The sequence below is a fragment of the Phasianus colchicus genome, chromosome 15 (assembly GCF_987193195.1).
Source record: "Phasianus colchicus chromosome 15, bPhaCol1.hap1.1, whole genome shotgun sequence".
In the NCBI taxonomy this organism is placed as follows: domain Eukaryota; kingdom Metazoa; phylum Chordata; class Aves; order Galliformes; family Phasianidae; genus Phasianus; species Phasianus colchicus.
The window spans coordinates 2,837,713-2,859,102 of NC_143450.1; the positions used below are offsets into that span (position 1 = coordinate 2,837,713).

At 44.2% G+C, this 21,390-nt stretch overlaps 1 long non-coding RNA gene across 12 annotated transcripts in view; it reads right to left on the reverse strand.

The window, feature by feature from the left end:
• The window catches only part of LOC116231887 (uncharacterized), a 44,696-nt gene that overhangs the window by 3,157 nt on the left and 20,149 nt on the right, over positions 1-21,390 (reverse strand). For 8 of the 12 annotated variants that reach the window (XR_016471254.1, XR_016471253.1, XR_016471261.1 and 5 more), the window contains 6 exons: positions 11,726-11,907; positions 9,272-9,561; positions 7,943-8,064; positions 7,240-7,428; positions 5,829-5,931; positions 3,799-3,926 (listed from right to left, as the gene is read on the reverse strand). This is a non-coding gene — a long non-coding RNA (uncharacterized LOC116231887). The remainder of the gene's footprint in view (positions 1-3,798; positions 3,927-5,828; positions 5,932-7,239; positions 7,429-7,942; positions 8,065-9,271; positions 9,562-11,725; positions 11,908-21,390) is intronic. The other 4 variants (XR_016471259.1, XR_016471255.1, XR_016471260.1 and 1 more) reach the window with 3 other exon arrangements.

A 21,390-nucleotide genomic window follows, 5' to 3' on the forward strand; every position in this document is an offset into this window, starting at 1 on the left:
ATCTCAATTCTCTTCAAGAGGTTAGAAGAAAGTATTAAACGAGCAACTTGTAAGATGTAAAATGATGAATAAAATCAAAGAACATGGGTTTGTCAAGAGCCAGTCATGTCAACCCAATTTAATTTCCCTCTTTGATATGGCAACAAGCATGCACGATGATGGGGAAGCAGAAAACACAGACATGAGGCCTCTTGCATTTTCCCACGGGACCCCCCAAAAAGCTGAGAAAATGCCCTCTAACACCAATCAGAGCTCAACTGGCAGAGTAACCACTCTCAAAGAGGAGGGATCAAGATGAGAGGAAGTTTCTCCAGCTTCAACCATCACTCTAGGGAAAGGACCATCGCCCTTCCTCTCCATACAGACAACGGGCCACATTTCTCCAACTTGGCATCCCTGTAGTGTGGCCACATCCACAGCCTTGCCCAAGTAAAATCAAGATTAAACCGTTGTTATGCTGATTTCCAGCATCTTGTGTTCCTTTACCCTTAATTTCCCCATGATGTCAGCATCCCCACTCATATTCAAGTAGACGTGTTTCGATGCAGCGTTATCCCCATATTAACCTTAGGTGCTGATACTGAGCCAAGAAGATGCTTTCAGTGGAGCTTTAGGCATTCCACCCACCTTGAGAACAGAGCAAATCCCAGCAACATGCAAAGTGTGAATGTGACCATGGAGGCCTGTGCCACTCCATTCCAGACAGATGGATGGATGTGGGCCCTTGCAAGCCGTGATCAAGGGACTTGGTGAGCTGTAGCACAGCTGCTGGAGAAATGCAGGAACAGAAGCTTTTGATACAGTTTCAAACAATCTGTAATTATCAGGTAGCTGAAAATTAGCCCATCTGTGCCTCGGGAAAAGACAATGGGAAGTTATGTGTTACTAATGGCTGAAAAGAGCTGGCAACACAAAACAGGAAATCTTCAGTAAACTTTTCTTTAAGGTAATATAATTACATGATGTAATCCCCAAATCTCCCAACTTTTTGGTGGCTTTTGATAAAGCTTATGAGGTCTTCATCCTTCTTTCATTTTCGTCTCCTCATTGCAGCCAGTGTGGTTGCTGGCATTTTGCGCCGTGCCAGCCGTCTGGCTGGGCTACCTTCAGCAGCAGATGTGGGTGACATAAACTGCCTTTGCAACAGAGCAGCTAACAACTTCTATCAGGTTTTCCTAAAGCAGATTGTAAATACCCGCATGCCTTTGCCACAGCCTCGCTATCTGAAAGCAAAGCACACAAACTTATAATACTGTTTTGAAGAAAATTTCTATGCTTATAGAGTTGGCAGGCCAGAGTCCAGGTCTCTAATCCGGGTCAACACACACGCAAGCATCAGCACAGTTCAGATTTAGACCCCTTTTTGTTTTCTCTGCTTTTGGTCATTGCTGATCCAGCATGGAAAAAAAAAAAGAAAAAAGAAAAAAAGAAAAAAGAAAAAGAGCATGCTTTTTTTTTTTTTTTTTTTTTTTTTTTACTGAAGTGCCTTGAGGATCCAGTGATAAGGTCTTTGGGGGTCAGGGAAGCAAAACTGGAATAGCATAAAACTCATGCAAATAGCCTGGGCAGGGTAAATAGCTCATGATTTTTTTATTCATACTTTTGTCTGTGGAATAACTGGGAGCAAATTGCTTTTTCCTCTCCCAGTTCAAATTATTCAGAGACTTTTTCTGCTGATTTTTGCTATTCTCCCTTTTGCGAGCGTTTGCTCTCGAAGATGGCCCGCTTAGCTCTGAATGGAAAGCAAATGTTGCCTTCACCTTCAGTGAACTTTGAAGCAATTGATTTTACCGGCATAAAAGAAAAGCTGAAAAGCGACCGCTCGTGGTTTTTGTAGAGGATGGGTTTTGCCATTTCACAACTGTCTGTGCGTGAGGAAGAGGTATCTCAGAAGAGAGATGACAGCTGCTCTTTCGTCTCATCCCAGCCCAGCCAACAGTCCTGTCCTCTTCAGCAGGTGGGGCAAACCCCCACACCGTCAGCATCTCGCCAGCCACCACGCTTTAAACAATTCGTAACAGGGAGGATTCCAGCAAAATTATTCTCACTGGCTTTTGTCTGATAATCTGAGGTCAAGAAAACAAACTGCTTCCTCTCTGCTCTCTCCAGCACTGCGGCGAGAAATGCAGCCAAGCTCCGGCACCGAGAATAAAGGCAGAGTTGGCACAAACACAGGAGCTTCTTAAATGAGTTTGCCATTAGCCGGAAGGGCTGCAAATTGAAGCGAAGATAAGCCCCTTAGCATTTCCCTTCTTTAATCCAAGCCTCATAAAAGCGGAGATGTGTTCCTATTCAGTGGGCTTTATACAGAGGCAGGTATTTCATTTACCCAAAAACCCCTGGATCGGATAAATTATTAATGTTATTTATAAAGGCAATTCTGCCATTCAGCAACTTCTTTTGGATCCCTACGCTTAATCTCACTGCTTAGCATAAGATACACTCCAGTTAAAAGGCAAAATCACATTCCTTTACAAGGCCTGCAAAATAACGGAGTGCTGAGGTGCCTGAAAAAGGGTTGTAGTTTAAATACCGCTTTAAAGACTAATACATTTATCAGTGGCAAACACAAGCACTAACTTGTGCTTGCTTGCATCCTCCCTGCGTGCTGGCTGCGGCCTCATTCGCACGCATCGAGAACCGTCAGATCTGCTCAGAGCAGCAGGGATGCAAAGCACCCTTGTGCTAATACGAGCCTTTCTAAGGCAGCTTGGTGGTTGGGTGGAGCTGTATGGTGAGCCAGCAAGTTTCCTGTCCTCTCCTGGCGTGTGCCCTGCAGTGTGCCCCCAGTCAGCCACATCGGTTGTTGGTTTCTGCAGGATCCCCGGGTAGCAAGGTGCTACCATGGGTACAGATGTCCTGAGGTCAGCCGATGGAGTCAGGATGCTCCAAGACCACAAAATAGGTCATAGTGGACCCTGGGAGAGCCACCACCACCACAGGGGCATCACAGATCCCAGCCCCAGGATGGCCAGTGTGGCCATGAAGAGCAAGGGAAGAAACAGGAGGAGCTGGGAGTCCTGGGGCTCAGCTGGCATTATAATTTCAGCTGCAACCTGGGGTGCAGTGCAGCAGTTCCCATAGCAGAGTGCCAGCACCAAAAGGTGGAGAAGCACCACTCCAGAAAAAGGGAGAAAATGGGTATTTCAGAGTAAATGCTGAGGAACAGGAGACTCAGCACCTCTGATCTGTTGAATCCTCTAGGATAAGAACAACAGCTCCTTGTTCTCACGTCACAATTACATACAGAATTAACTAAAACACAATATTCTGAGAGCTTTTGGATGAGAAACATTCACAACTGATGTGTGGAAAAAGTGTAGTTGCAAACCACACATTAGAAAGGAGAGACAGTGAGAGAAGAGCTCAACCCCGGGAAGGGGCTTGGAAAGAAGCAGCAATGCCAGCTACACAAACCCAGCACACAGAAAGACTCCTGGCTCTCTCTCTTAGCAGGTAATTTTGAATTAGCTGAGGGAAGACGATGCATCTTAAAATGCGTCTTTCTGAGAATGTGGGGATCAAGAAATGGAGGCTACAGCAACATGGCATCAGTGGGAATTTTTGCTAGCAGTGGTAAAAAGCAGAAGGAACACACCAAACCTGGCACTGTATGTGGACAGCTCGCATGTCTGACGCAAATAGCATTTAGAAATGCTACTTGAAATGTCAAAGAGGCCTCTTGGTGTAACAGGGATGTTCTCTCTGACCCATTTGCCCCCAGAAAACAGGGATGGCTGCAGCGGGGCCATGGATGGAGCATCCCTCAGCAGGGACATCCAAACAAAAGACACTCACCTCCTGGCTCCCATGGGCAATTCTCAGCCCCACATACATCCTGGTTGCAGTCACAACAGCTGTGAGCCATCCTCTGAATTTGAGGGCAATGCACATGTCACATGCAGGGGAAGAGTGCTGCCTGTGAGCTGCAAAGAGGTTTGGAAAATTTCTCATTAAACGTTTTCTCCATGCAAAACGTACGATCCCCAAATCCTTTTTTCAGCATTTTCCTCTCCAAAGCCTGCACTACAAACAGTTTAATTGAACAGCCAGCGCTGGCTGATGCTTTGTTTCACCACAATTTGAACCAAGGCAAAGTATTTTTGTTTACTGAACTTGCTCCACCTTTTCACAGCAGGGTTATAACAGCAGCGTGTATTGCTCACGGATGGTGTTGTCTCTGGGGAAGAAGGGCTCGGGGGGATTTGGGATTTGTGTTCTCTCCTGGGCTGGATGCTGAGGACAAGCGGTGGCTCGTGGGTGGCAGTGTGGTTTGCCTTTGATCAGCTGTGAGCAGGGAGGGCTCCTGTGGCTGCGCTTGGAGCTGGAGATGCCTAAGCTATCGGTACCACAGAGCAGCATGCTTTTATGTCAGAAAAAAAAAAAACTTATTATAAGACTGTAAGTTTGTTCAAGTAGCTGGAATGAAATATTTAAACACAGCACCACAGTATTTTATTCTCACAAAAATGCTGAAATGCCATTTGCAAATCAGAAATGTTTTAAAATTTGCTTTGAAATAGCAGCATTTTTGTGCAACTGTGAGGGGCTTTGTTTTGTTTTGTTTTGTTTTGTTTTGTTTTGTGTGGGTTTTTTTGGTTTGGTTTATTTTGGTTTTTTTTCCTACGAAGAAACAAATGGGAAGAAAAAAGTGGAAATATTGACCATTTCCTCACAAATGAGATGCCTGCTTCTCAGTCTGTTCTGGTGATTCTGTTTGGAGCCATCATTCCCATCTGAAGCAGAGAGAATCAGCCTCAAGAGCAGCCTATGTTGTTGCATCCAGCATTCAAATTATATTATCTTTGTTTCTTACGCTGACGACAAGACATTTAGGTTGGAAAACTCCAGTGGGCATTAGAGCTGCTCTGAAGGGCTTACATGATTTGAAGAAAATGTCATAAAAGAAACACAAGTTCTTGTATAAAAACACAGATGTCCTACTTTTTTATTATTATTGGGGCAGTTTTTACTTTCTTTAGGTACGGTTTATTTGTTTGCGGTTTTTAATTTCCCTTTATGTATATTAGATGTTGTTAAATACAGGAACACAACTTGTTTCAAGCTCTGTTTAAGTCTCAGTTACTTTCTTATGCATCTCCTGGCTGTTCCCAACCAGTGCACAGCTCCAGCCAGGCAGCCTAGAGCCACCCAAGTTCCTCAGATCCTGGGTGCAGGCCATGTTCAGGCTGCACTCAAATTCAGTCAACATAAATTCAAATGCTGAATTCAAATGTCTGATGTCCAATTCAAATTCAACATTGGAGGTTCAAAGTGCTATTAGGAAAGGGTTATTCACTAATAGTGACCAAAATATACTTGAATTCAGTATCTTAGCAGGATGAAAAAGCCTGAAATCCCCTAAGATGGTGACTGACTTAAAAAGATCTTCTGAATTGTGTAGTTTGTTCATAGGGTTTTTAATACAAAATTCAAAGAACCGCAAGGATAAAATGTTGGCAAGAAGCATAAACACAGCTTAAAAATAACATATGAAAGTGTCAGAAGAAATGTATATCACTTATCCAAAACATTGAGGATCAGAAATAGCTGATATGGTCGAAAAGAGAGGTAGAGTATGCGAACAAAAATCCTTCAAAACTAGAATGTGTCTAAACAGACAGCACAGGCAAGGATATGTCTTGGCCAGTTAAATGTACAGTGATAATGTCAGGGTAGTGAAAGATTCAAAGGCACAAAAGATGGCTTCCTCAGCAGCCGTGTGAGTGGGACAGACCCAGGGATTTTCTAGTCCCTAGGCAGAAGGAAGAAGCTATCGTGGTCACAGATGTTCCTCTCTGGCTTCAGCTGTCCTGTACGTAACCAACCTTTGGGAAGCCAGCAGATCTCCAGCTTGCAAGCTCCTCTAAATCCTCCTTGAGATACAATCCAAATGAGACAGCATAAAATGTCGCACAAGCAGTAGATGCACTGTAAAATAAGATAAATTCAGACCGTTTTAGCAGTGCAGCAAACCATCTCCTGCTGACCCTGATTTCCCTTCCCCTTCCCCCAATACTTCACCAGCTCACACGTGTTTTGGGCTCTGCTTTTCTGACTTCTTGCTGCTTCTCTCTGAGCCCACCCATGCACATTTATCTCCAAGGCACATAAAGCTGGCTGCGATACCACGTACCCTAACAGCATATCCTGACACAGTTCCCACTTTACAGGTGGAACAGCACTGAAAATGTAACCGTGCTTGAAAACCCGCACACATCTGGTGGCATGTTAGCTGATGTTTTGGCTCCGTGCTTTACTCCCTCACCTGCTTCTGGCTGCTGCAAATGGGGAGGCAAAACTCCCGTGATCACCGTGCAGGTGATTAAGGGAAATTGCATTGCTGAAGTGCTCGGTGGCTGCAGCCCTGCTTCAGCTCTCGTCTTGCCTGCTGGTAAGCTGCCAGCAAGAGGGAAGTGTAGGCATAAAATGAATAGCAGAAGAGATTGCAGGTAATTATGTTTCTTAAGCTGTTAACAGGATTGGCCATTTGATAAATGAGAGGATTTGGGAATGTTTTGTCACTGACAAGCCATTGTAAGATCAGAGTGGAAACAGGAATGTTTCTCTTCCATAGCACGGACGAGAGGGGAATTCTCTTGGGACACTTATACACTGCGAAATTTAGCCGCAACCTGGATGCCAGAGCAGGGAGGAAAAAGGATAGATACAGGACTCCTCTTTTGCATGTCACTCCTTTGGTTTTGGGGCTCCTTCAGAGCCCTCTTTGGTGTTCCCAGAGACTTTTGTCCTTTTATGGTGCCATCCACACCCCCACATATAGTTTTTGGAGCCCCCAGGGTGCCAGATCTTTGTCTTGGTTCCCCAAATCCCTCTGGTCCTCTTGACCTTTTAGTTTGCTTTTGCAGTTCTCCAGTTTGCTGAAGAAACAAGAAGGAAATCAGCACTGTTATTTGTCCTTCTGCTCCAGCAGTGCTCCTCCAGGTGGTTCTCAGTGCCTCCAGAACCCCTCCATTTCCATCCCAATATTTCCCAGGAGTTTTGTGTGCCTCTTGGGTCACTCTAAAGCTTTTGGTACCTTCCCTATAAATCCCAGCCTGCTTTTAATGGCCCTCAGCACCCTCCATTTCTTTCTGCGTGTCCCCACTGATACCCCTCAGGGGTATCCATCCATTCCCCCCTATTGCCCCCCCAATTTGCTTTGGTACTCTCACGAGCCCTCCATGGGTTTCACTCCTAAGAATGCACACGCAGCTGCTCTGGTTTGAAGGGGTTTACCCTGCAGTGAGGAAGGTGGTGTCAGCAGCGAACAGCATGGTGAAAAATCACGTTAAAAATCTTCTCGGATGTCAGCACCATGTGGCCAGTTGCTCCAGGATGCTCCCATGGATGCAGCTCTCTGCTGTGACCCCTGAGAGTCCTCCGTCCTGCTTGGCATGGATCCTGCTTTCACTGCAGACCCTGACACTGCAGGGCAGAGAAAGAGATAAGGAAAGAACAAATACAACTCAACTCCCCAAAACTGATCTCTTCTACTGCTTCTCCTCTGGTTGCACCAAGACTGTCTTTGCCAGCCAGGACACCCTCCTTGCAGGATCAGAGCCTGAGGCAGCCCCTATCCATGTGCGGCATCACAGGAGGAATGGAACACTCTCCCAGAATCTCCATTTCGGTTTTTCATCTCTTTGCTTTACCTGGTTCTTAGCAGCTACAGCCAGATTACTAGTATTGTTTAGGTTTCCCTGCAGTTATCAGCAGGGAAGGGTTGCTGCTAGAAGCTGTGCCCCTCATACATCATTTTTCCAGCAGAGCACAAGCAGAGCTGGAGGAGACACACTCCCTGCTTCAGTTCTGACAGCAAGGGTTGGGTGCCCAAGGAAGGATTAGATGGGAGGCAATTAAGCTGCCTTCCTTTCTTTGCAGCATGTCCTACACTGGACAAGCAATAACAGAAATTCAGGAAGACAGAAGAGATACGCACCCTGCCTCACTTTCTTCCCAGAGAGTGGAGAAGCAGCCCCCTATCCAATGCATTTGCATGAGGGAAGAAGCTTTCCTGCCCTTGCCTGGCTGCAGCTCCCAGCAGGCACTGGCAGCCTGTACCTGTGGAGGTGAGTGCACATGTGGGTAATGTAGGTAGCAGAAGACACAAATAAGTTCTGGCAGTTTTACATCTCAGCTCTTCCCAACAGCAAAGTGGTGATTCAGCCTAAACAGCTGGATCAGAGAGGAAGACAAGACATGTGTTGATGCCAGCTGCAATAGCTGGTAGCAGCATCCCGGAGGAACACAGCATTGGTAGTTCTACACCAGTGCCAGCTCCCTGGGTATCCTGCCCACATGTCAAGCTGCAATTAGTTGACTTCTGTAACGAACTGTAAACACCCCAAAAATTTCAAAGAGATTCCCTTTGAGGAAATAGGGTTGGCCTATTAATGCACTCTAGCATCCAGAACAGCGATTGCCAAAGATACTGGGTTATGTGGAAGCAGAAAACCTTCAGCTGTCCTTGCACAACCCATTGGAGCTGGGGAGCAAGGTCTGGCAACTTCAGCTGCCCTGGTCAGGCTTTGCTCTGCTGTGGTAGCTTGTCTGGTGGAGCCTGACTCCCACTGTCCATCTTGGTGCTGGTCTCATCTCATTACTCTTTAAACAAAGTCTTTTTGAAGACCTCTCATTAAGGCTTCCAAATAAGGAATTCTTTAGAAAAGACTTTTCTTCAAGAGCAACGAGATAAGACTTAAGTGCAGAGATGAGCATGGTCCAACCAGAGCAGATGGGGTAGCCAGAGCTTGTTCCCAAGTCTCAGTGAGTTATGTGGGCACAAAAAAAAGCCACTAAGGTTTCCTGCTATCACACAACTCAGTCCCTGGAGCAACTGCTGTTTAACTTCCAATTAAGCCGGCAGGACCCCTGTCCTTTCAGGTGCCCTGCTGTCCTTCCCCAGAAAAAATGCCTTCTACCATCTATTTAACTGCAGTGTTTATGAAGCACATTGCAACAAAGACTGGAGTTCTGAAAGAGCTGTGTTTGTTGGAGCCTTGATAAAATGGAGTACGGCACAAGCTGGGCTGAAGGGAACATTGGTGAAGAAGGAGAAGCAGCCCCTCCTAGCACTGCAAAGAAATAGGAGCTGTTGCAGCAGGACAACCATGGCTTTTGGCTGCCCTCTTTTAGCTCCACAAACACAGGCTGAGATTTTCCTGATGCAGGAGCTGTGAGACAAGCTGGGGATCAGGAGAAAGGCAAGGCCTGCTTCTGTGATATGTTAGCAAGGATTAAGTAAAACATGCACCAAACCAAAAGTCACCTTGTCTCAGCTGTGGCTTGCTCCACCTTCTGTTTCCAAGAGCAAAACCAACCCAGCACGATGCTCTCATGTCTGATTCCTGCTCAGCATTTCCTGTGGCGCGGCTCCCCAGTGAGGGCTGCAGGGAGCAGAGCAAGCTGGCAAACACTGGCCCCTCCTCCTGTGGCAGCTCCTTGAGGTGTAAATGATGGCAAAATCCAGTTCTTTCTACTTCAAATAGGGTCACTGGAAAACAAGATCACTAACTCCTTGCAGCTCCAGCTGAAGTCTAAAATGGTGGCCCCGAGCGGCTGGTGGAGGGGTGGACAAGAGGTGAAAAAGCAGTTAGTAGCAAGCATCTAGGCAAAGAAAATATGGGTTTTAACAGAAAAATAGCAGGATAGCTACTCCCAACACTTCCATTACAACCAGTAGTACTCAGACTCCTGTAGTCACCCAAGTAGGGGCAGGCTGAAGAAGTGCACAGTGGGTTTCTGACCCTCTGCTCCAGCAGCCAAGCCTAAGATATCTCAGATACCCAGCAGGAGCTGGCACTACGTGCATGGCTGGGCCAGGCAAAAGCTCTCCCAAAGCTCACCCAAAACACATCCATAGGCACACAGCTGCTGTCTCGGGTAGGCTGCAGTTCAAGCACTGAGACGCCTGTTTTTGTGGAGCATTTAGGAAAGGAGGATGGTTTGCCAGCCTGCTCCTGGGGCAGATGGACAAGACGAGACTTCCCACAGGGCTGACCCACAGTGGCAGCCTTTGCCATTTATAGAACCCTTACAGCCATGGGAACTAGAATAACCAGAAAAAGCTTTTATCTACAGTGAAGAGCATCTGACAGTGGAAGGCCGAGCCAGCTGCTACCTTTTGTCCCAGCCAACCCAGTGAGACATGCCCACAGGCAACCCCAGCATACAGTCCAGAAGCCAAATGCCCCCTCCAAGCAGCCTCAACTCAGCAGCTAATCCCCACAGAGGGCAACCCTCCTGCAGCCTTAAACTCCTGCAAGAGAGGTGCCAGGCCCTCTAAGTGTCCTTCTCATTCACTGGGAAAAAAAATCTTCATCCCAGATTTAACTGTGCTCCTGCTTGTTTGACCCCAGCAGCCTTTCCCATGCTCCAGCTGCTGCTTCTGCAACCACACCTTGTGCCCTCAATGCACAGCTCTGAAAACAGCACCCCCACCCACCACCTCGGCTGTGGGGGCATTTCAGACTTTCCTGGGATAACTGTGCCTCTGGCTAGCAGCAAGTCCCCACCAGGTCTTCCATGAATCTTCTGGGATCAACTGGCCCACCAATAATGGGATGCTCAGACCCCTCGAGCCTCCTTGAGGTTTAACATTGATCAGTCATCATTTTGGGGCACTTATTCAACATCTCCTGCTGTGCCCACATCCTCCATTGCTCCCCGCATCATCAGTACCATGCTCCTTGCCTCACAAGGACTTCTACTGCTTCACTGAGGAAAAACAGCACAAACTGCACTGAAAGAAAAGCTAGTCTTCAGTAAATGAAGGCAGAATCAGACCCACTTGGTATCTCCAACATCCCAGGTCAAGTTCCTATCTGCAAACTCCAACCCAGCAAATGCTGGCTATGAACTGGCTTACTGCTGGGAGGAGTCTGGGATTCCAGCAGCTCTCCAAATGCCCTGCCTGGCAGCTGAGTGAATGCAACAGCATGAAATGCTGCTCTCTATTTATTTAACACCACCCAAGTTTGTTAGCAAACGCAGCCACTAGGCACCAAATACAGCATTGCACCCAACCAAATACAGCCCTTGGTGGCAGTGGACAGCTGGGGAGCCCCAGCAGTGCGCACATCCCCTGCCAGGGACACCTCTGAGCTCACAAGGCCATCAGAAGAACCCAGGCACAGGTCTTGACATTTCTGTCCTGCTCCCCAAGCTGTCCCCAAGGCTGCTGACACATGGAATAGCATTAGCAGCTGGACACTGGCAGTGGTGGAGCCATCCATCCTCCCAGCTCCCCCAGGCACCAGCAACCACGTTCCTGTACACAGCTGACAGCTGGGGGAGCCCTGAGGAGCCCCCTCATAGCACTCAGCTCTCAGTGCAAGGAGGACTGGAGCCAAACCTCTCTAGTAAGCTGCAGCAACACCAAAGAAGAGCCTGTGCCAAGGTAGAGGGCTGTCTGCTCCTGGGAACAGAGAAGCTGCCGCAGCTCCAAGAGGATATTTAAAATTATTGCAATTTCCAGAGACAGAAAGGAAAGGAGCAGCAGGGCCACCACAGCCTTGGAGATAGGCTGTGCTATGTTAACAATTCTTTTTTTACAGAGAAGGAAAAGACATCGCAATAAAACTTGCTTCTAACAATATATAAAAAGAAATACAAGGGCTTGAAAAGGTGTAGGACAGCCTCACAGACATCTGTGCTTGTCATTAGTCTTTGTTCCTTCCCTTCAGAAGATTGTTCCCAAAAAAGAAGGGGAAAAAACCCTCACCTGTAGCTCTTCCACCAGCTTGAGAGGACTTCAGTTCTCAGGCAGCCCAGCTCTTCTCCCAGCAGCCCTGGCACAACCACAGCATCAAACTGCGCTGCTGCAACTCGAGGATGTGGCTTCTGCTCCAACACTGGCTGCCGACCTCCATCTCCCTCAGCCACAGAATTGCCAGTTCCATCCTGCTGGATAAATCAGAAGTTTAATTTTTATTTCATCTTTTTTTTGTAAAGAGAACTTAGTATTAATACAGAGCTGCAATTAAAAAACCCTCTTTTTCTACCAGCAACCAAGACACATAAGCTAACCTAGTTTGGTGTTGGCAACCTCTTTCAGTTATCCTTGTGGTGCTGTTTAAATATCTGAATTGACTTGCTTGGGAAGTGGTTAGTTCAAGATTGCAGTGTGAATGCCTTCCCTAGAAAGACCTGTGAGTAACCTTGCTAATCTATTCAGACATTCTATCAGCTATTGTCTGGGCTAAGCTCCCTATAGTTACCACAAAAAAAAACACTAAGATAAAGGAAGGTTGCTGAATGCTGACAAAGAGAAAAGGATGTCAATCAAAATATTTCTTAAATTTCAAGTGACTTTTCCACTCCCTGGAACCCTCCACATGGTTTTCAATACTAACCAGAACCCTCTGTTGGGCTTTTGACACCCCCTCACAGATCTCTCTGTACATCTTGGTTCTCAGACACCGTTCTTCAGAGTTTATCAGCCCAGTGGAATATGCTGCATACATGCACAGGGAGGCTCTGCAAGTACCTGCACCAACGTCTGGGGCAATTCAGCTCCCCTGACCACATCAGAACAGCAACACAGATAGGTATTTAGAAACCCAGCACAAATCAGCCCAGTCAAAACATACAGCTTTTCCTTCTGTGCTCTCCATTTCAAGCTCAGCATATTCTCACTCCTCCACGATAATAATGTGAGTCTATCTGTAAGAAGAGTTGTAAGGCTCCACTGCTTGCTAGCAACCACAAACCCCATGTGACAGATGAACCGCAAAATAATATGGAGGTTTTTCGTGTTCAGAAAGAAGTAGCCCTGGCAAACACTGCTGAAAGCAGCAGCCAAACCTCTCTGCTGAAGGAAGGCTCAGCAAAGGCAGCATGCCTACCACACCATCTCTCTTCCAAACACCAGCCCCACTCTTCAGCCCAGACTACAAAGGACAGGATGACCCTTGTCTTTGGTACCCAGCTCTTGACACAATAACTGAGACTTTCTAGTTAATCTAGGGAAAGGAGTTTCGAAACAACTTGAAGGAAGCAACATGAATATGCACCAAATATAGTTGAAACCTGCTGTCTATTGAAATGGCTCATTAATACTGCACAGACAAAGCAAATGAGTGATGCTTACTGCAGAGTTACCAGTGAACATATCTGTGCTCAGATTATTGAAGCAGTGCAGAATATTTCACCCCATATGGTTTGCCTGAAGAGGCTGTTTCAGATAATGGTTCTCATGTTGTTTCCATTGAATTTCAATATTCCCCAGAAGATGCTCACTGGAGCACTCCAGAGCAACCTTGTGTCATTTGGTGCCGCGTGAACTGGCAGAATGCTGGGTACTTACAATTAAAAGTGGATTACAGAAAAATAATAATGAGGTTCAAATTCGAAAAGAGGAAGCATTAAATGTTTTCACTGGAATCAGGTTAGTAAACCTAGCTTTCAACAGGATTTTTAAATGAAAAGTGTCACTCACAAAATAATTTTATGTACATGGATAAAATTAATCAAAATCACTGGATGAAAACTAGCAGAAGATTAAGTATCTACAAAATATGCCTAGGCACCAGAGATCTCTTGGCAGCAAGGATGGAAAGGAAGAACTGGGACTCACGCTCCATCTGCTACTAATGAAAATGAAGAGACACAGTGGTGAGAGTGCAAGACAAGGGTTCAGCACAGGAAAGCCCCTTAGATTGAAAGTGCTGTAACGGTAGTTATGAGAAAAGAGAGCCACTGGGCTCTAAGGTATAAAGAACACACAAAAAATACCTACACAGCCAAATCCAAGGGCAGCATACCCTGCTATCATGTTACCACCTTGTCACCCGTTGGGGGTGCTATAGAAAAAACTTAGAGTGTAAGATAAATACGTATTCTCAGCCTGGATAATTTGCTGGATTTCTAATTGATAGCTTGTGGTTGCAGAAATGTACAGCCCAAAGCAAACACACGTGAGCAGAAAGAGAGGATACAGCACTACGGCAGGGGGTCTGTTAGTCCATGTGCTGCATGCATGTATTTCTATTTATACGTACTCTGTGTATTTCTCTGCCCATACACTCTGTGCAGTGTCAGCAGAGTGGTGCAAGGAGGCCAGAGTGAACAGGAGAACAGCTCTGATGAAGGAATGCGGATCTCCAACATATGGTGATGCTGCACAGAGGATATAAGAGTCTGCAGAGCACAAACAGCATGTGAAAGAGGGGGCTGATTTCCCACAACCCTATTCTACTGCCTGCTGTACCTCCAGCCTGCTGAAGCTGTATCAGGATGCCTCTCCAGACATAAGCAGCCTAGGTAGCACTGCCCAGACAGAGCTCTTTCCAAGATACTGTGGTTAAAGAGATGCTGTTCTGCTATCCTAATCTTCCTTTGGGTCTTCATACCTTCAAATAATGAGATTCTTGGTAACAGTAAGATGCTGTCTTCCTTTATAAAGACCTAAAGTAGACTGAGCCTGAACACACATGCTGTGCTGGTGGTTTCATTTATTTGTTGCTACATCTGCATGAGAGGCACTGTGTGGTGCTGAACTCTGTTCCACATTCTTAACAGGGAACACACAGGAACCAGCACTGTTCTTTCTACCCCTACCCTACAGACTTTTCCTGTCCCCTCCTGTGCCTGTCCAAATATTTTTGCTTCTCTTCCTGATTCACAATTAATTCTCCACACTTTCTACGTCCTCCTACCTGCACTGCTTCTGAGTTCTGCCAGCCAGCACTGACTCCTCTGCTGTGCATTGCAGGTAAAATTCTGCTCCTGCATGAAGCCAGGATGGTGCTTGTTGTTGGACAAGGTCTCTGTGGAATACATCGCTCAACACTGGCAAGTCTCAGCAGAACACACATAGACTAACACAATGAGACTCGTGACATGTCAGATTTCAAAGGGAAAAAAGAAATGCACATCTCTCACCAGGGTCATTCCTTTGCTATATTGCAAGCCCTTACTTCAGATATTAAAAGACTCCAGCTTGTCAAAAGTGTACTATATTGGGTTGCTACTAGGGAGGTTATATATACATATATTTATATGTATACATACATACGTATGTATGTGAACACTGGGGAAATGGTATATTATTCCTAGCTCTTTGGGCATTTTACCTGGCACTTTAAAAAGAAAAAAAGCAAAAAATTAATAGACTGTCAGACACTCAGCATGTAATCTTAAAACAATTGACTCGCGTGGTTAACGTTTGTTAGTCATATCAGCAAACAAAAACAAATACAGAAATGTCAAACACTAGTACTGCATATAACTCGTTGTAAATCAATAGCCAGGAAAACTCTTGACCTACATGAACAGAAGCACGAAACAAAGAAACCTCAGAATAAAATCCATGGCTGACAGAGCTTAGTACAAGAAAGTTGTGTTTGCAAAAGAAACCCTAGCAACAGTACAGGGTCACTGCTCGGTGCAGGCAGTAGAATTGTGAAGGATTATGCAGAAAATGCAGAAGTGTTCAAACAGACTTTTATTCAGTATTTGGAAAGAAGGATGATTTGCTTTCATTGCTTGAAGATGATGAAATACTTTCCAGTCTATTAGTAACTGAGAAAGATGTTAGAATCTATCAGCAATGAACATTTTTAAATCAGCAGGCTCAGAAGCTCTGCAGTAGTTGGCAGAGAAGCTCCCGGGTCCACTAACACTGAATGTTAATAGCAGCAGATCTGTAAATGCCCAACTTATAAAATCTGTTAAATGAGAAGGGAAGCAAAGGGAATCAATGAACCATCAGAGAAAAGAGCAACTCTGGGTCAAAGCAAGGGAGGTTTTTTTCCATTCCATCTATCGCTAGGACTGTCAGGGGTAACGCGCAGTCCAGTTCTCCTAACGAACTGAAGCCACCACCATCCCTGGGCTCATTTAACCCAGTGGCTCCGAGGTGCCGAGTTGCCATTTGGCAGTCACACAAACCAAAGTTTTCTTCTTGGAAAGGAAACTTTGACTTCTGGGTTCATTTCAGCAGGAGGTTTCAGACTAACAGTGTCAGAAGAAAATGGCTAAAGAGATACCATTTCAAGCCCAGCTCCCTGTTACTGCCTGCACATAAGGTCAGATAGCTTTCCAGATGGGATACGCATTTTTTGGTGAAGCTTTTCCTTAGGTGCATGCGAAGCAGCTGGCTCACAGCCACGAGATGTCCAGCACGAGGGCACACAGAAGCAGAGGGAACCAGCCCACAGGACTGCATGCTGTGATGCAGCTCTCAGAGCCAAGAGCCCCACCTACAGCAGCATCCTCGTGTCTTTGCTGGCTCCAAGCACCCACAAGAGAACAGGCTTGGTTAGCTCCATCTACTTTATAATAAGGGGCACTGAGAAGTGAACTATATCAGCGTATACTCTGCGCTGCTATGTAAGCTCACTCAAATAACTGAATGGGGCTAGAAGGCATTATTAGGAAGAAACCATCCCTGCCTCAGGATGGTACTAAAACATATTGCACGTGTCCAGCTGTGCACGAAAGGTTCTCTTCGGAGCTTATTGATGTTTTCAGCATGCACAGAAAAAGGTGTGGCACTGAACAAACTAGTGCAAGTTGAACACTGGAAGCTGTAATTCACTCTGTTTGATCTCCCGTTTAATGTAATGAGGCTTCGCTGGAAAAATAAGAGCAAAAAAAGATTAATCAAAATCCTATGTGAATTTATTTATGGATCACAAAAAATGTTTCTAGAATATCCAAGACATAGACGAGGGATAAAGTTAGATGAAGTTAGGATTTATCTCGATTACCTAACCTGGCATTAAAATCCTTTCCACTGATCAGCAAACAGAGGGATAAAAAGATTTCAGAGACATTATGTAGGTCTGGAATAATTCCCAGTACGAATTCCTATAAGAAGAGGAATTGTGGGAGGAATACAAATATTAATCAGAAGAAAAGGTTCTAAATTGGGAAACGGTTCTGGCAATGAGACAAAAATCTAAGTCATTAGTGTAACAACCTCTAATCCCTATCAGTGCAGCCAGTCTCATGACAGAGATAGACACGAAATGGCTTTCTCTAGAAATGTTTCAGTTTTGATTAATTCTAGCATTCTATGTATGGACGTAACAAATATGTTGTGAAACATATCATGAAAAAACAGAGACATTTGGCTGAACAATCCAAAAGAGAGAAAATGAGAAAAAAACTCATTTTCTAGGAAACGGAGGAAGAAATTTTAAAGCTGCTTTCCTCCTAACTCAATGCAAAAAATTCCCTGGTGCCCAACTCCTTACAACAACTTGCCCCAGAAAAGCAGCCTATCTAATTAAGTCCAGAACCATGATACTGTTTTGACCCTGATTTCCATTTGCAACACCCTGACAGGCACCGAAATACCTTATTAAATTTTTTTTTTCCTAGGGATAGCAGTTCTGATTTGTAAAAAATGAGTAAATATTTTCTAGGTCAAGAAAAAAATAATAAACACCAAGAAATGTTATGAACAGTCCTGCGGTCACAGCATTCAAACAGCGTATCAGGCAGTAAGCTCAAAGTCCTGCCCTGGTGACAAGTGCTCATGTAAAGCTGATCATCCCTATCCAGAGACGGAGGAACATACATATGCATACCAAAGCTCACAGATTACTCAGAGCACTCTCTTTTTTGCATGTAATTACAAATCTTTTCCTTTCAGAGGCTGTGCCAGCATAAGAAGCTCCAGTGACAGCCCCACAGTTGTGACAGTACATCGGTATTGGGACAGAAGAGGGAAGGAACCCCTTACATCACACACTGGCACTGGAAGCAGTGCACTTGTAATCGTGGTCTTTGATAGAGGTATGCAATAAAGCAGGAATTTCTTGCTGGAGTGGGAGGCTCGAGTGCTCTTCTACCAGGCTTATGGACACAAGGCTCCAGCCCTTCTGAGAGAGGATGATGCATCCTGAATCACCATCAGCGACTCCTCCCAAATCTTGCATGTTCTTACAGAAAGCTTCACGTTGAGCAAATGACTTTAAAAAGATCCCTAAATTACTAATTGATTTTACCACATTGCAGTTTAGTATGCTTTACACCAAAGGATACAAAAGTCACCATCAAATTTAGCCTCTTTTAAGGGTTTCCAATTCCCATTTTATTGTAGGCTTCTTATGAAGTGTATTTTAAAGACAGCTGCATTAGATTCCGATTTTGCTTAGTAGTGCTACCAATCTAATTAAGTCACTATTCTCCAAGTTCACACTGTAAATGAGCAATACTGTTTTCCAGAGGACTTCTGAGCTCTGTGGAATCAAGTTCTGTGTGCCTAGGCACACCAGAAAATACCTGCACTCATTTAAGAGCCAGGTGGAAATACCCTGGGGACAGCCAGCCGAGCAACTCAAAATGGAAACAAGGTGTTTTCTTCTCCTGCAGCACAAAATGATGAAAATATATCCAAACAAATTGGAAAATGAAAGCAGGATTGAAAGAGGAATTTTTGGAAGCACACCACACAGCTTTATTCTAAACTAAACTTATCTACTGTAGTAGCCATGTTCATATTTTAGTACAACCTAGGTTTTGCCTCCCCATATCAGAAAGCTGGAGATGCTCTCCAGCTTTACTCTCCACAGTCCTGCATATCTTGTTGGCTACTCCTCTGAGACATCCAATCAACCTGACCACATTCATTCATTATTGATTGCATTTGGGATCTCATCTGCAACTTCAGTGATGACTGAAAAACCCAAGGAGTCTGGAATGAGCAAGATAAGCTCAGCTGAATGCGGTTGTTAGCAATTCTAGTCTTCAAACACCACAGGAGCATTGCATTCTGTAAAGAACAGAAACAATACCTGAATTCCAGTACTTAAAGCTTGAGCCCCAGGTAGGAGTAATTAGTTGCAAGCCCTGGGAAATACAGTGCTGCTGGTGGCTTGTAGTATTTCCTTCGTTCAGTCAACTCCAAGGTGCTGAAGACCATGAATTATGAACACTGCTTCTTGTTCCCATGTTCTGGACATAACTAGTGGCTAGTTCTATAACTATTATTAGTCTACCTTAACATTTAAAACTCCTATACTGGGTTTCAAGCAGAACCTTCCTTTTTCCCTCCTTCCCTCAAAGCCTAGGCTGGGGTATAGCACACTTTCCATTCCTGAGATCCAAACTGTGGATGCCCCTTCATAGCGTTCAGTGACCTCAGAAAGAGATGCTTGTGGGGTGTAGACCATTTTCTCACTCTCTGTTCTGGCCTAGAAAGTGCCCTTATTGTCCTATTTTGCCTCCTTAGCGTCCTTCCCATTTACCTCTACCTGCAATAGGAAGGTCAGGGCCTCTATCGCTTTTGACAGTTGACTGAGCCTTCGTAATTCCATTTGGCAGGACATTGTCTTCCCATCAGCCTTCCAGAAGTTTTTAATTAATTTATACTTTCTGACCTACACAACAGCCTCTGGCGATAAGTTCTACAATTTAATAATATGTTATATGAGAATGTATGACTTTTTGTTTTAGACTTGATGCCTAATAATTTTGTGGGACATCCTTTACTTCTATTCTGAAAAATAATAGCTACCCCTTCTTCGTTATTTTCTAGCTAGGTAGGAAGTTTCAACATCTCTGTCCCATGTTTAACTATTTTCTCTGTCCTGATTTGAAAACCATTCTGCCTTTCTCATATACTCTCTGTGGGTGGAATTCAGATTAAAACACTTCGATTTAGTGATGGAGTTAAGGTATCTACCTCACAGATTGACACCTACAGATAGAAGCCTAAATTTAGGTGTCTAGATCTCTGAGCTAAATAACTCCCACCCATCATTTTTAGTTCTGTCTTTTATGAGACAGGATGAACAGAAGTGCACATATTAATCAATATGTGGGTTTGTCAAACATTTATATAGTGACATAATCTTATAATCATGTTTTTCTTCTCCTTTTTTCTCTTTCAAAATTTTCTGTCATTCAGTTTGAATTTTTGATTGCTGCTGGTCATTACATCAGTGCTTTCAGAGTGCTATCCTACAGTCACTCTATTTCTGAGTGATAATAACTTAATGTTCAATCCATAACTGAATAAGTATAATACATGATTGAATATGTATATTCCCAGAGAAACTACTTTGCATTTATTAGCATTGACTTTCACATGCCATTTCTGACACAGTCACTCACTATCATGAGAACCACCCGCCTCTCTTTGCAGGGTTAGATTTGACTCCCTCAGTTAATTTTGCATCATCCACAAACCTTGCCAATACATTATTGAAAAGCACAGGTCCTAGCTCTTAATAACTGCGTGACCAAATCATAATGATCCTTTCAGTAGGAACATTGATGTTTTCTCCCAGTTTTTGTCCTATTTTTTCTCTGTCTTATTTACCTACAAGAGGACACCTTTTTTTTTTTTTTTTTTTTTTTATCTCAGCATAACTACTTTAAGAGTCTTTGCAGGAAGACTTATTGACATTTGTTTGGAAGTCCTTACACACTATATCAACTAGATCAGCCTTACCTACAAGTGTGTTGACATCTTCAAAGAGTTCAAATAGATTTATGAGACGTGGTCTCCTTCTGCAAGAACTGTAATGACTTTTTCCAAATAAATCACATTTATGAAACTGTCTACTGGTTCTCTTCTATATTATTGCAGTTTTTACCCACTTATTCAGTTTGGAAGTGAGATCTCCTGATCTATGGTTTTTCACATTAGTCCTGGAGTCCTTTTTCCTCAAGGCTGAAGACACATTTGCCACTTCCCATTCTTCTTTCAGTGTGGTCAACTTAAATGACACTTTTCATGCTACATTTAGCTTTCTCTTAATCTAGTGTTTGAGGTCTTTCAGAACTCTTGATTGAGTATCATCTTATCTTGGTGCCTTCTTACTGTTCGTTTTATTGATTTGTTCCAAAATGTCCTCTACTGAAACTTCATTTAGGGACAATTCCTCATACCCTCCACTGCTTCACCACTAATGTACCCCTTTCCATCCTTCCTCTATTATTTGTTCCATATTCGGGCTTTCCACCTTTCTGCCAAGTTTCTGAGGCATTTATTATATCAATAACTTCCTTTAAAATCAGACATTCTTGTTCACCCCTTTTAGGCTTCAGACTTGCAGCATTTGTATTTCTATATTTTTTATTGATCTAGTTGCCCATTCTTCACAGGGCCTGCTTAGCCTGAACTTTAATTGCTGAGACAATTCTTTGCAATTTCCTTACTCAATATTATTGATTTTAGTTCTTTGCATTTTTCTAAATTACAAGAATTTGCTTATTTCTCTTGAAGAGAAGCTGCCATCTTGGACCATGTTTCGCAGCTTAGCTGGTGAGTTTCCACAAATCTCAACTATAAAAATATCTCATTGTTTCGGAATGTTAAAATCTTGCAATCTAGTTTCACATTGATTTATATAGCTTATCTCTCTTGTAAAAGCTACCTCACCAACAACTGAAAATCTGCTTGTCTGGTAGTGGGACAATTTATAACAC